General features: G+C 37.4%; 1 pseudogene; it reads left to right on the top strand.

Moving 5' to 3' along the window:
• The first annotated feature begins 658 nt into the window (after nt 1-658).
• Nucleotides 659-12,341, top strand: part of LOC105533288 — a 57,639-nt pseudogene continuing 45,956 nt past the window's right edge.

Genomic DNA, 12,341 nt, shown 5'->3' with positions numbered 1-12,341 from the left:
ATACCTCTTTCTGAGATCTCTGCTACAGGGAGTTTTCAAATCTCTATAGACCCAAGACCACTGATGGGAGTGGCTGGAGTCCCCTGTTAGGAAGTTCCACCCAGTGAGGAGGAACAAAATCTGGTAGCTGCTTAAAGAAGCAGTCTGGCAATGTTTTTGTAGAGCAGACGTGCAGCAACTGGTGGATTCCTTCCATCACCAGTACATTTGGACTCTCCAAAGCTTGAAGGGCAGAACAGCTAAGTTGCCCAAACAGCAAAAATGGCAGCCCGCTCTGCACATCACGCCTCAGCTGAAGGTGCTATATATAAATTATATGTAAGTAAAGTATATAAAAATCATTTGAACCATGTTTCATTATTTTATCTTTAGTTCTGTGTCAAACAAAATGCAGAAACATGAACCTCTCATGGTTACGTTTCTGGAAACTCTTCTAAAACAAATTGCATAAGACAAGTGATGTGTCCATACAATAACATTGATATTAGATCAAGAATAGCACTTACAAACATAAAAAGAACATTAAACACACTTGGGTAAACAGGTCATCTACCTTCATTAATTTCTTGCCACATGCAGGCTCAGACTGTTAATTTAATGATAATATATTTACTTTGAAGTGTAAAAGTTACATTTGAACTTCGTGATTGATTTATCCATGGATATAACCATAAGAAATGACAGAAAGAAACAGAAAATGGAAAAAAGTGATTTATCCATAGATATAACTATAAGAAATGACAGAAAGAAACAGCAAATGAGAAAAAGCATTGAGTTGCACCAGGACGTGTATGAAATGGACTCCAGGTTTTTTTTGCTGATACAGCTGACCTGTTACTTTAGTTCTGGGAGTTGTGGAAAGGTACTGGTGTGGCCCACAGATTTCAGTCATTCGATGAATATAGAGAGAATCCTGGATGAGCTTGTCCAGAGGAGTCATGAGGTGACTGTATTGGCATCTTCAGCTTCCTTTTTTTTTTAATCCCAACAGCCCATCTACTCTTAAACTTGAAATTTATCCTGCATCTTTAACTAAAACTGACTTTGAGGATATCATCATGGTCAGAACTTCCAAAAGACACATTTTGGTCATATTTTTCACAAGTACAAGAAATCATCTGTACATTTAATGACATAATTAGAAAGTTCTGTAAGGATGGAGTTTCAAATAAGAAACTTATGAAGAATCTACAAGAGTCAAAATTTGATGCTGTTCCTGCAGATGCGATTGTTCCCTGTGGGGAGCTGCTGGCTGAGCTATTTAACATACCATTTGTGTACAGTCTCCCCTTCTCTGCTGGCTACACACTTGAAAAGCATAGTGGAGGATTTCTATTTCCACCTTCCTACATACTTGTTATGTCAGAATTAAGTGACCAAATGATTTTCATGGAGAGGGTAAAAAAATACGATCTATGTGATTTATTTCCCATATTGGTTCCAAATATTTAATATGAAGAAGTAGGATCAGTTTTCCAGTGAGGTTCTAGGTAAGTAAATTTTTCGATTGGTAATATGGAGATTAACTTTCCTGTGTCTTTGAAGCTGAGCGTACATAAAGCAATAAAGTCAGGATACTTGGTTTTTTTAATTCCTTTTTGTTTTTCTTTGTTTGTTTGTTTGCTTGCTTTTGGTGGAGTCTTTCTCTGTCTTCCAGGTTGGAGTGCAGTGATACAATCTCAGTTCACTGCTAGGATTACAGGAATGTGTCAGCACACTTGCCTAATTTTTTGTATTTTTAGTAGGTAGGGAGTTTCATCATGTTGGGCAGGCTGGTCTGAAACTCCTGACCTCAAGTGATATGCCTGCCTCGGCCTTCCAAAGTGCTGGGATTACAGGCATGAGCCACCGCACGGGGCTGGTAGTGGAGTTTTTTGTAAGTGAATTTATGAAGTGAAAACACAAGATGATCTATCAATTGTACAAATATTATAGCAAAGTTTAAATTATAAGGTCAGTTAAAACCCTGTGGCCATTGCTCACACAGAACATTCTAGGAAGTCATAAACCTGTAAATTAGTGCACCTAATATTTCTTTAAACAATCACACATCTGTTCTACTATTAATTTTTTCTCATTTTAAAAAAAGTCAGGCCCATCCACAAACATCTTACTGAATGCATACATGTAGATTGAGTACTTACTCAGTTTTCTACAACAACTATCTATGCAACATTGCAGAAATTATTTTTCTTTGTATACCTCAGTTTCCTTATTCTGAAATTAAAATATATCCCCATGTCACCAGAAGGTTTCCTTCACAGTTGAGAGAAATGGTACCTCTATCTCAAAGGCAAAAACCACTAAGGGTAATTTGTAGTTTCTAATGTCTATACATTCCTTCACTAAAAGATTGGAAATTATTTATTTTAAGATCAATCATCTTGTTGAAGTCTGAACATTGTTATATCTATATAGTTTTTTTTTGAAACTATGTGTATTATAAAATATGAGCTATATTTAGGTTGGGTACAAATCTCTCTTTGAATAATTTCTCAAAATTTTCTATCTGTAATTTGCAAATATATTTACTTAAAAACTAATATGATTAATACCCTAGCATGAATCAAAAGCAGTAGTGGGTACAAAGATTTCAGCCACACTCTCAAAATAGCCCACAGTTCACTTGAATGACCAAAAATAAAAGGATTAGCTTAATGAACTGTGGAAATGAGACTATTTCTTAGAAAGTTGTTTTTATGGGTACAGCAGAATTAGTTGATCGTGGAACTCGAAGAGTTGTTTAAATGTTTATATGCTACTATTGAAGTTTTAAAGGGTAAAGAAATGGATGTTTACTTCTCTCTAGATTATTTTAATAATTGGTTACGATTGTGAGTATTCTGATGTAACATTGGCTATGATGTAGTTGACCCTCAAAATTCTCTTATCACTTTGCTTTTCTTATATACACACAGGCAAAATATATACTACATAAAAATTAAATTATGCTTATAATATTTGACTATATGTTTATGTATTTCAAAGTACAGACACTTTGCCTACATTTTTGCCTACATTATTCTAATCCCTTTCTGAAAATTACTTAATGTAATTATCTTGTGTCATCCGTCTTTTCTTTCCTTGTTCTTCTCAGGAAGACCCACTACCTTATCTGTGACAATGGGGAAAGTTGACATATGACTTACTCAAAACTCCTAGGATTTTCAATTTCCTCATCCAGTCTTACCAAATGTTGATTTTGTTGGAGGACTGCACTGCAAACCTGCCAAATCCTTACCTACGGTAAAGATAATTTCGTTGGTTTTGTATTGTTGGCTTTGAAATTTTAGTAGGAATAATTCTACAGTGTTCATGCAGAGTGTTTGACTTACACAGAAACAAAAATGGGCAGTGGGCAGGGTAAAGCAGATACCAATTAGGAACTCGTGTACATGTTAACTTGCTGATACCATCACAAGTACGTGAGTTTCATCATTATTATAGATAGAGAGGGATACTAAGAAGACTTTGAAAATAGGATTGGTTAAATTTAAGCCTTGATTATGCAACACATAAGAAGGTATTGATCATTCATTAAATGAATGTTTATAAAAAGTTTAATACAAACCACAGGCAAGAGGAAAAACATAGACACAGTTTCTGTCCCCACACACATTACATTCTGTTTCAAAAGACAGAATATGTGCAAGTAATAAAAAATGTGCAAAAGCTTTTATCTCAAGGAAAAATCCAGTGCCAAGATAGCATCAGTGGAGATAATAGAAAGTATCCTGGACTCACTGATAATGAAGCTGAGAGCTGAACAATGTGCAGAAATTGGTGAAATATTGAGAGGTGAGGAAAACACAAAAAAGAAAAGAAGGTAAAGTATTGAATAAAGTTCTCAAGACTCTAAGTTGAGTTTGCAGGGAAAGGCTGAGTGAGAATCAGATGATGCTGAGAGGCAAGTTAGAGCCAGATACTTATTAGGAGCTAACTTATTTATTAAGCACATTTGAGAACTACTAAAAAGAGTTAGGAAATGAAGATATATGATAAGGTAATTTTAAAAAAAAGAAAGAAAGAAAGAGCAGACCATTTGGGAAATTTTGCATGGAATCTGGTAGCAGATGATGGAAAACTGAACTACAATGTTGATAGAAATAATCATGCCTACATTTACAGTAATACTACCCACTTCATATTGTGTTTTGTGGAAAAAAAATGTTAATACAGAAAAAACACTTAAAATGTCTCTGTTATATATTCAGTGATAGAGAAATATTAATTTTGCAATTATGATTATTTTGTTATGATTACTAACACTACTAATTACCTAACATGTGCAAGTCACTTGAGATATCATTCTTCATTTAACAGAACCAGATTGTTCAGCACATCAAGATTATATTCTCTTGAAGAGTCGTGGATGACAGATATATTGTGGACTTGAATAAAAATAGACATACTAGTTTTGCCAGTAAGATGGGAAAGCTGCACATGTGCCCTAGAATTTAAAGTATAATAATAATAATAAATGAAAGCAATTCTGAAATTCTACTGTAAGTGATGCAGATCTTAAGTATTCTAACTTAAAAGAATAACTCAATGATAGAAATGTGTACCCCTAATAATATTTGCAGCTAAATCCAGTGTTCACTTGATTTTATTCAAGAATGTAACTCATTCTACTCTGAGATACCAGAGTTTTACATCTTAGATCAGAAACATGTCCTATTACAGAAGGTGTTTTCAGTCTTAGGACGAGCAACTCAGTACAGTTTCCTGGTGGAACTTGTGTCAAGACACCAAAGCTCCCTAAGGAAAAGCATGGAGAAAATGAACGATGCACTTATTATAAATACCAAATAGTTTCTGTCACTTGTATCTGTATAGTAGTAAACTTAGTTTACAATAACGAAAGAATTCTACTTAGAAGATGATATTCTTTTCAAAGGAACACAAGACCCTCATATATTTTAAATTAATATCATACTTTTAAGACATATGTAGAAAGTAAGCATTCTTTAGAACATTATTAAGCAATCTCTTCAGATTTTTGTCTATATCAAAATGAGAATTTATTCCATGGTTAAAATACAATATCTATGTTGAATGCAAATTCTATGTGCTTTATAATTTTTGAAAGAGACAAAAGCTGAGGTAAGACTAATAAAAATTCTATGCCACCCTACCCTACTATTGAAAGATTTCCCTATTCACATTAAGGGAAGGTGATAATGCCAATAGGAGGCAGAAGACAGTAGGAGGTGTAGAAGGACAAGAAAAAGGATGACCAGTAGTAAATAGTGATAATTACTAAGAGTAACTGTTGTTATTAAGTTGCAGAAAGATTTGAATGAAAATCAATGGTTGTAAAATTGGTTCTCTAATTGTTTATTATGTAGAGCAATTGTTAACCAAAGTTGTTTCCTTTTCAATTAAATATTAGATTCTCAGAATATGTGTGTATATTTTAAGAAAAAAAGACACTTGGCAAAATGTTTCTAGTGATTTAAAAATGCAAATAACCATTGGTTTCACAATATAGTTTCACGTAATCATACTGAGAAAAAATAAGTCAAGATGTGTGTATTTAATATTTATGGAAAATATTCATAAAATTAACTTTGGAAGTAATCCAACATCTTAAATGAAGGAAAAATTAAAAACTTATACTATATGCAAATGTCTAACATGCATCATGCAGTTTAAGCTTGCCATGTAATCCAGCCTCATATAGTTTCTGTACATTTTGGATTAGGCTTATCTGAGTGATGTTCAAGGTATGATTCAGAGAAAGAATGGCCTAGGCTGACAGACTTAGTCCACGTTCCCAGCAGCCAGGTAGATTTAGAGAAAGAGTAAAAGCAGCCTCCCTTGCTGAACTGGGTCCAGTCAATGTCTGAAGCAGGAAGATTAAAGAGAAAGGATGGGGATAGATCCTGACCTGAAGGTGGATGCTGTGCTGTATAAAATATAGTCCCACAAGGAGTCAGCACTATCAGATTAAAAACTCCTCCCAATGGAGGCAGCAGAAGGAATTACAGGAAGGAGTCAAACAGAAGGAAGCCAGGTGGGGGAACAGGGTCAGATGTTCCCTCCATAGAACATAGTAGGAAACATATTTTCTTCTCTATAGAATAAAATGGTGACATTTGTGTATCTGTCAATTACTTTTTAGTTCCCTATCTGATATAGTCTTCTTGTAATGACCTATACTAATGTGTTTTGCTGAAAACTCAGTTATTTTAATATTGATATAACAAGTAAAAGTTAAACACTGTAAATTATTGTTCAGTTTATGAGGATTGCTTCGGAGTTCCAAAATTAGTAACTTAAACATAAAAGTGTCTTGGCTATAGTAGAACATATTAATCACTGTAGTCAACATTTTGTAACACATTGTCTAAGTGTTAACAACCAGTTAACCAAATTCAGAAAAACAAAATTTTGAATTTATTCAATAGCTCTATCTTTATTTATGATACCAAAAGGTTCCTCATTTCAATGCTGAAACAGCAACCACAATTAGCAATAGTGATAATACTCTGAATTTGTCTCAGAAATTGTCCCTTGAAATTTCTCCTCGAAGTAGTGCTTGATAATTTGTAATTTGAAAGAACTTACACATACTCCCTTCGTAGCATTAATTTATTTCTTACATCTAGCTTCTTTTATCAACTTGCTTTTTTTGTCAATCAAAGGACACAAACTCTAATATAATAACTTATAGACAAGCGGAATTACATGAAAAACTTCCTATGTCACTTAAAAAATGAATAAATTAATATTCAATTTGGAAGATGAAAACTAGTATAAAATACATAAAACAAAATAAGCATAATATAGGTCATGACTAAATTGTTACTGCTTATTCTCACTAGAATTATAATGACTATTTTAATTTTTTGATGCATATAATTTTTTAGAATTTTTATGTGTTTAAAATTAAATTTATTTTATTTTTTAAGTTTCATTTTAAATTCAGGCCTACATGGGCAGGTTTCTTACATAGATAAATCTGTGTCATGGGAGTTTGTTTTACAGATAGTTTAATCATCCAGGCATTATGACCAGAACCCATTAGTTATTTTACCCAATCTTCTCTCTCTTCCTGCCCTCCACCCACCAACACACCGCAGTATATGTTGTTCCCTGCTATAATTCCATGTGTTCTCATCTTTTAGCTTCCACTTAATAGTGAGAACGTGTAATATTTGGATTTCTGTTTCTATGCTAGTTTGCTAAGGATAACAGCCTCCAGCTCCATCTATGTACCTGTAAAATACAAAATCTTGTGTGTTTTTTTTTTTTTTTTATGGCTGCATAATATTCCATGGTGTATATGTATACCATTCCATTTCCTTTATTCAGTCAATCATTGATGGGCATTAAGATTGATTCCATATCTTTACTATTGTGAATACTACTGCTATTAATAAACATGTGTATATGCCTTCATAAGAGAATCATTCTTCATCCTTTCCGTATATACCCACTAGTGAGATTGGTGAGTTGAATTGTATTTTAACCTCTAGGTTTTTGAGGAAGTGCCACACTGTCTTCCACAATGGTTGAACCAACTTACACTCCCACTAACAGAGTATAAGCTTTCTTTTTTCTACACAATCTCACTAGCATGTACTACCTTTTGAGTTTATAATAGCCATTATGACTGGTGCAAAATAGTATCTATTGTGATTTTGATTTGCATTTCTTCAATGAGCGGTGATATTAAACTTTTTTCATATGATGGTTGACCACACATGGGTCTTCTTTTGAAAAGCCTAACAATTTTCTAAATACTTGAACTTTTCATCTATAATCTCATTTTTTCCAAGCTATTATTTGGAAAATCCTGATTTCCTTACACACATAACTAATTATAGAAGTTAAGAAAATGAAGTGTTGGCATTCTATTTACATCAGTCTTTGAGTAATTTTATTACCCAGCATCCTTGATTCCATTCTTAATATCTTTAGTGTTCTAACATTCTATGACTTTGGAGTTCTACTCATGGAATAAGATATTTTCTTTACTGTAACAGGTTCTGTGGAGATTTGACGTGAATAGACCACATGCCTTAGGACTCAGTACTCCGGTGTACAAGTGGATACCCCAGATTGACCTTCTTCGTATGACTCTGGAGTACAAATACTGAATATATTAGTAATAGCCCATTAGAGCGTTAATTATTAATCATGAAATAAGGTTGTTGAAAATGTATTATGGAAAAACTTAAAAATAAAATGAAACTTCTTTATATTTATTTTCCATTCCTATGGGGAAAATAATAAGCTATAATTGTTGGCATTTTATGATATACATTCACATTCTTTATTTTCAGAATCGGAGTATTTTTATTTCAGGTGTTATTACGTCTCACCGAATTTTTTGCAAGTTCATGGTATAGTAAAGCTACCACTTGGGGCTGCCACACCCAGGAGAAACCAGACACTGATCTGATCACTGGCAGGGGATGAAGGATAGGAGGACTAGGACAGACCAGGCTGCTTCACTTTGGGCCTGGAGGAGGCCACAGTCAGATTAGAAGACAGAGGCCAGCTAATGGACATTAGGGTAGACACCAGAGTTAAACACTCAGTAGTGACCCAACCTATAGGGCCACTATCCAAGAACTGTGCAACTATTGTAGGAGGCACTGGAGTCTCTGAAAAGAGGCCCACCTGTTGGTCAAAGAGGTGTGTTATAGGAGGATGAGAAGTCCAACAAGAATTCCTATACCCCCCAAATTGTTCATTTCTTTTGCTGGGAAGAGACCCACTTCAAAAACTGCAGGCACAGACTATATTTTGGCCAAAAGGGAATGTAACTATAAACCTGCCTTGCCCAGAGGCTATGATGTTAACCCTTACTGTTCCATAAGCTGAAGAATGGAGACTATATGTAAAAAAGACTCCGGAACCAGCAGTAAATGAATTGCATGGGTTGCTTACTAAAATTCCCGGAGTTTGGGCTGAAGTATCCACCTGGACTGGCTGTAAGTCAGGCACCAGTGGTGGTAGAGTTAAAACTGGGAGCAACTCTGGTTCTGGTGTGACAGTACCCGGTACTCCCCAAGATCCTACGGGGTGTCCGCAAACACTTAGAGCAGCTTCATAAGCATGGAATCATAGTCAAATGCCAGTCACCATGGAACACCCCTCTCTTGCCAGGGTGGAAGCTGTCTGGTGAATATAGACCAGTACAGAATTTGTGTGTGGGAAATCAGGCAACGGTGACCATCCACCCAGTGGTGCCAAACCCATCTACTTTAATGGGACATATTCCAGCAAGGGCCACTGGGTTTACAGTCCTAGATTTAAAGGGCACACTTTTCTGTCTCTGGCGTGCACCAGCCTATTTTTGCTTTTCAATGGGGTGAATCACAGTACACTTGGACAAGACTCCCACAAGGATTTAAAAACTCTCTTGCAATCTTTGAAGAGACACTGGCCTCAGACCTTAAAGCATACACCCCACCGAATAGTGACTGTGTCTTGTTCCAGTACATTGATGATCTTCTTCTAGCAGTCCCAATCCGAGAAGACTGCTTCCAAGGGACCCAAGACCTCCTGCACCTGCTATGGAAGGCAGGATATAAAGTGTCAGGGAAAAAGGCTCAAATCTGCCTAAAAGTGACCAGTATTTAGGCTTCTATATAAGCCAAAAGAAAAGATGGCTCAGTAGCAAAAGGAAGCAGGCTGTTTATGTGCTTTCTACTCCAATCACCGGGGACAAGAGAGTTCCTATGGGCAGCAGGGTTCTGCTACATCTGGATCCCAAATTTCTTGCTTGTGGGTAAGCCATTATATGAGGCCAAAAAGACAGGAAAAAGGAGCCCTTCCTCTGAGAGGCCAACCAGGAGAAGGCCTTTAAGGAAATTAAACAAACTTTGACTCAGGCCCCAGCTTTAGGACTGCCAGATCTAACTAAGCCTTTCTTTTTATATGTCCATGAGCAAAAGAGAATGACCATAAGAGTTCTAATTCAAGCCATAGGGTCATGACATCACCAGGTGGCACACTTATCCAGGCAATTGAATTCTGTAGCACTTGGATGGCCTCCTTGTTTTAAGGCACTAGCTGTCACTGCTTTGCTGGCACAGGAAGCTAATAAACTAACTTTAATACAGCAACTGACAATCCAGGTAACCACACTCAGTTATAACATTGACCGACCAAAGAGGACAGCATTGGTTATCAAATCCGAGAATAACTCAATAAAAAGGGCTCCTATGTGAAAATCCCTGCATAAATTTAGAACCTGTGAATACCCTAAACCCAGCTACCTTGCTCCCTACTGAATCAATGCCAGGAAGCCCCCTTCATTGCTGAGTGGATGTGGTAGATGAAGTGTTCTCAAGCCAGAGAGATTTGACAGACTGGCCCCTCGGAGACCTGGACATTGAATATGTTACTGATGGGAGCAGCTTCATACTAGAGGGGTCTGCCACACTGGGTATGCAGTGGTGACTTTGGACTCAGTAGTAGAGGCACAGTCTTTGTCTACAGGAACTTCCTCTCAGAAAGCAGAGCTGATAGGTCTGATAGCAGTAAATATTTACATAGACTCTAAATATGCTTTAGCCACTTTGCATGTTCATGGGGCTACTTACAAAGAAAAAGGACTCTTAACTCCTGGAGGTAAAGAAATAAAGTACAATGAAGAAATTCTACGGCTCTTAGATGTGGTATGGACCCCCAAAGAGGTAGCAGTAATGCAATGTAGGCAAAAGGCAGGAACATTAGAGGCTAAAGAACACAGAAAAGCAGACAAAGAGGCAAAGCAAGCTGCAATGGCAACTCCACCTTCTAAATAAGAAGCCTTAGCTATGCCTCTCCTTCTGGAGATTGGGGTCCAGGGACTCCAACCTACACTCCAAATAAAAGGGTTTGGTTTGCCCAGGAAAATGGGAATGACTTTGAAGGAGGATGGTGGAAATTCTCCAATATGAGGTTAGCCATACCTGAAATGTTGGCCCTCAGACTTGTAAAACAGTTCCACCAAAGAACTCACAGGAGAAAAATGGCACTAGAGACATGACTAGGGCATCATTTTCTATGTGCTATGGCTCACCGCTATTACTTGAGCCATTTGTAAACAGTGTTTAACTTTTGCTCAGAACAACTCCCAAAAAGGGCCCACTCAGCCCCTGGGAATTCAGGAAACAGGAGCCGTGCCCTGTGAAAACCTGCTTATGGACTTCACCGAATTGCCCCGAGCAGGGGGCTATTGGTATATGTTGGTGCTTGTCTGTACCTTTTCAGGATGGCTCAAGACCTTCCCCATCTAGACAGAGAAGGCATGAGAGGTGACCAAGATGTTGTTAAGAGACGTTATTCCCAGATTTGAACTGCCCCCAACTTTGGGGTCAGATAATGGACCAGCATTTGTGGCTGAAATAGTTCAGGATTAACTCGACTATCAAAAATAAAATGGAAGTTGCACACAGCCTGCCAACCTCAGAGCTCAGGAAGGATGGAGTTCATGAACGGACACTCAAGCAGCTGCTAAAGAAATTTTGTCAGAAAACTCATCTGAAGTGGGACCAGGTCTTGCCAATGGTCCTTCTCTGAGTCAGGTGCACCCCCACAAAACAAACTACACCGGGTATTTGCCCTGTGAGAATTTGTTCGGTCGGCCACCCCCAATCATAAGTCAGATTAAAGGTAATCTCCATGAGCTACAAAAACTAACTTTAAGGAGACAAATGCAGGCTGTAGGCATGGTCGTGAAAATAAGTCTATTTTGGGCACAGGAAAGAATACCTGTAAGTCTGACAGACCCAGTACACCCTTTCAAACCTGAAGACTTTGTTTAGGTTGAGAAATAGAATCCAACTACTCTGTGCCCCATATGGGATGGGCCCCATACTGTGATCTTGTCCACTCCCACTGTTGTTAAAGTTGCAGGTGTCGTGCTTTGGATCCACCACAGTCAGCTGAAACCATCGGCCCAGGAACAGTGGATGAGCCAGCACAACCCAGACCATCCGACCTGGCTGATCCTGCAATGAGACCACGGTGCCAGTGGAGACGACAACAGCCCTGCTCTGGTCACTCTGGAAGATGACCAGTCTATGCACGGTGGAAGCTTGAGAAAACAGCACGCCCTTCTCTAGTCACACCAAGAGTTGACTAGTCTATGCACGGCCAAAGTTTGAAGAATCATCATCAAATGAGTCAATGTGGCCAGAAATCTTAGGCCCAATAATCTTCTTTGTATTATTCATTTTATTGCTCTTGTGCTATTGCTTTAACCAACCACCTACATGCCTTTACTGCCCACGCTGGCCGTAAGAATGCTACTGTTTGCTTTGTTTGTGCTGATCCCCATATCTGTGCTAGAAGGAGGAGGACCCATATTAGGATGCCCTCACTCCATGCACACT

The sequence above is a fragment of the Mandrillus leucophaeus genome, unplaced genomic scaffold, assembly GCF_000951045.1.
Source record: "Mandrillus leucophaeus isolate KB7577 unplaced genomic scaffold, Mleu.le_1.0 Scaffold1238, whole genome shotgun sequence".
Taxonomy (NCBI): Eukaryota; Metazoa; Chordata; class Mammalia; order Primates; family Cercopithecidae; genus Mandrillus; species Mandrillus leucophaeus.
This window is presented reverse-complemented; position numbering and strand designations above follow the sequence as displayed.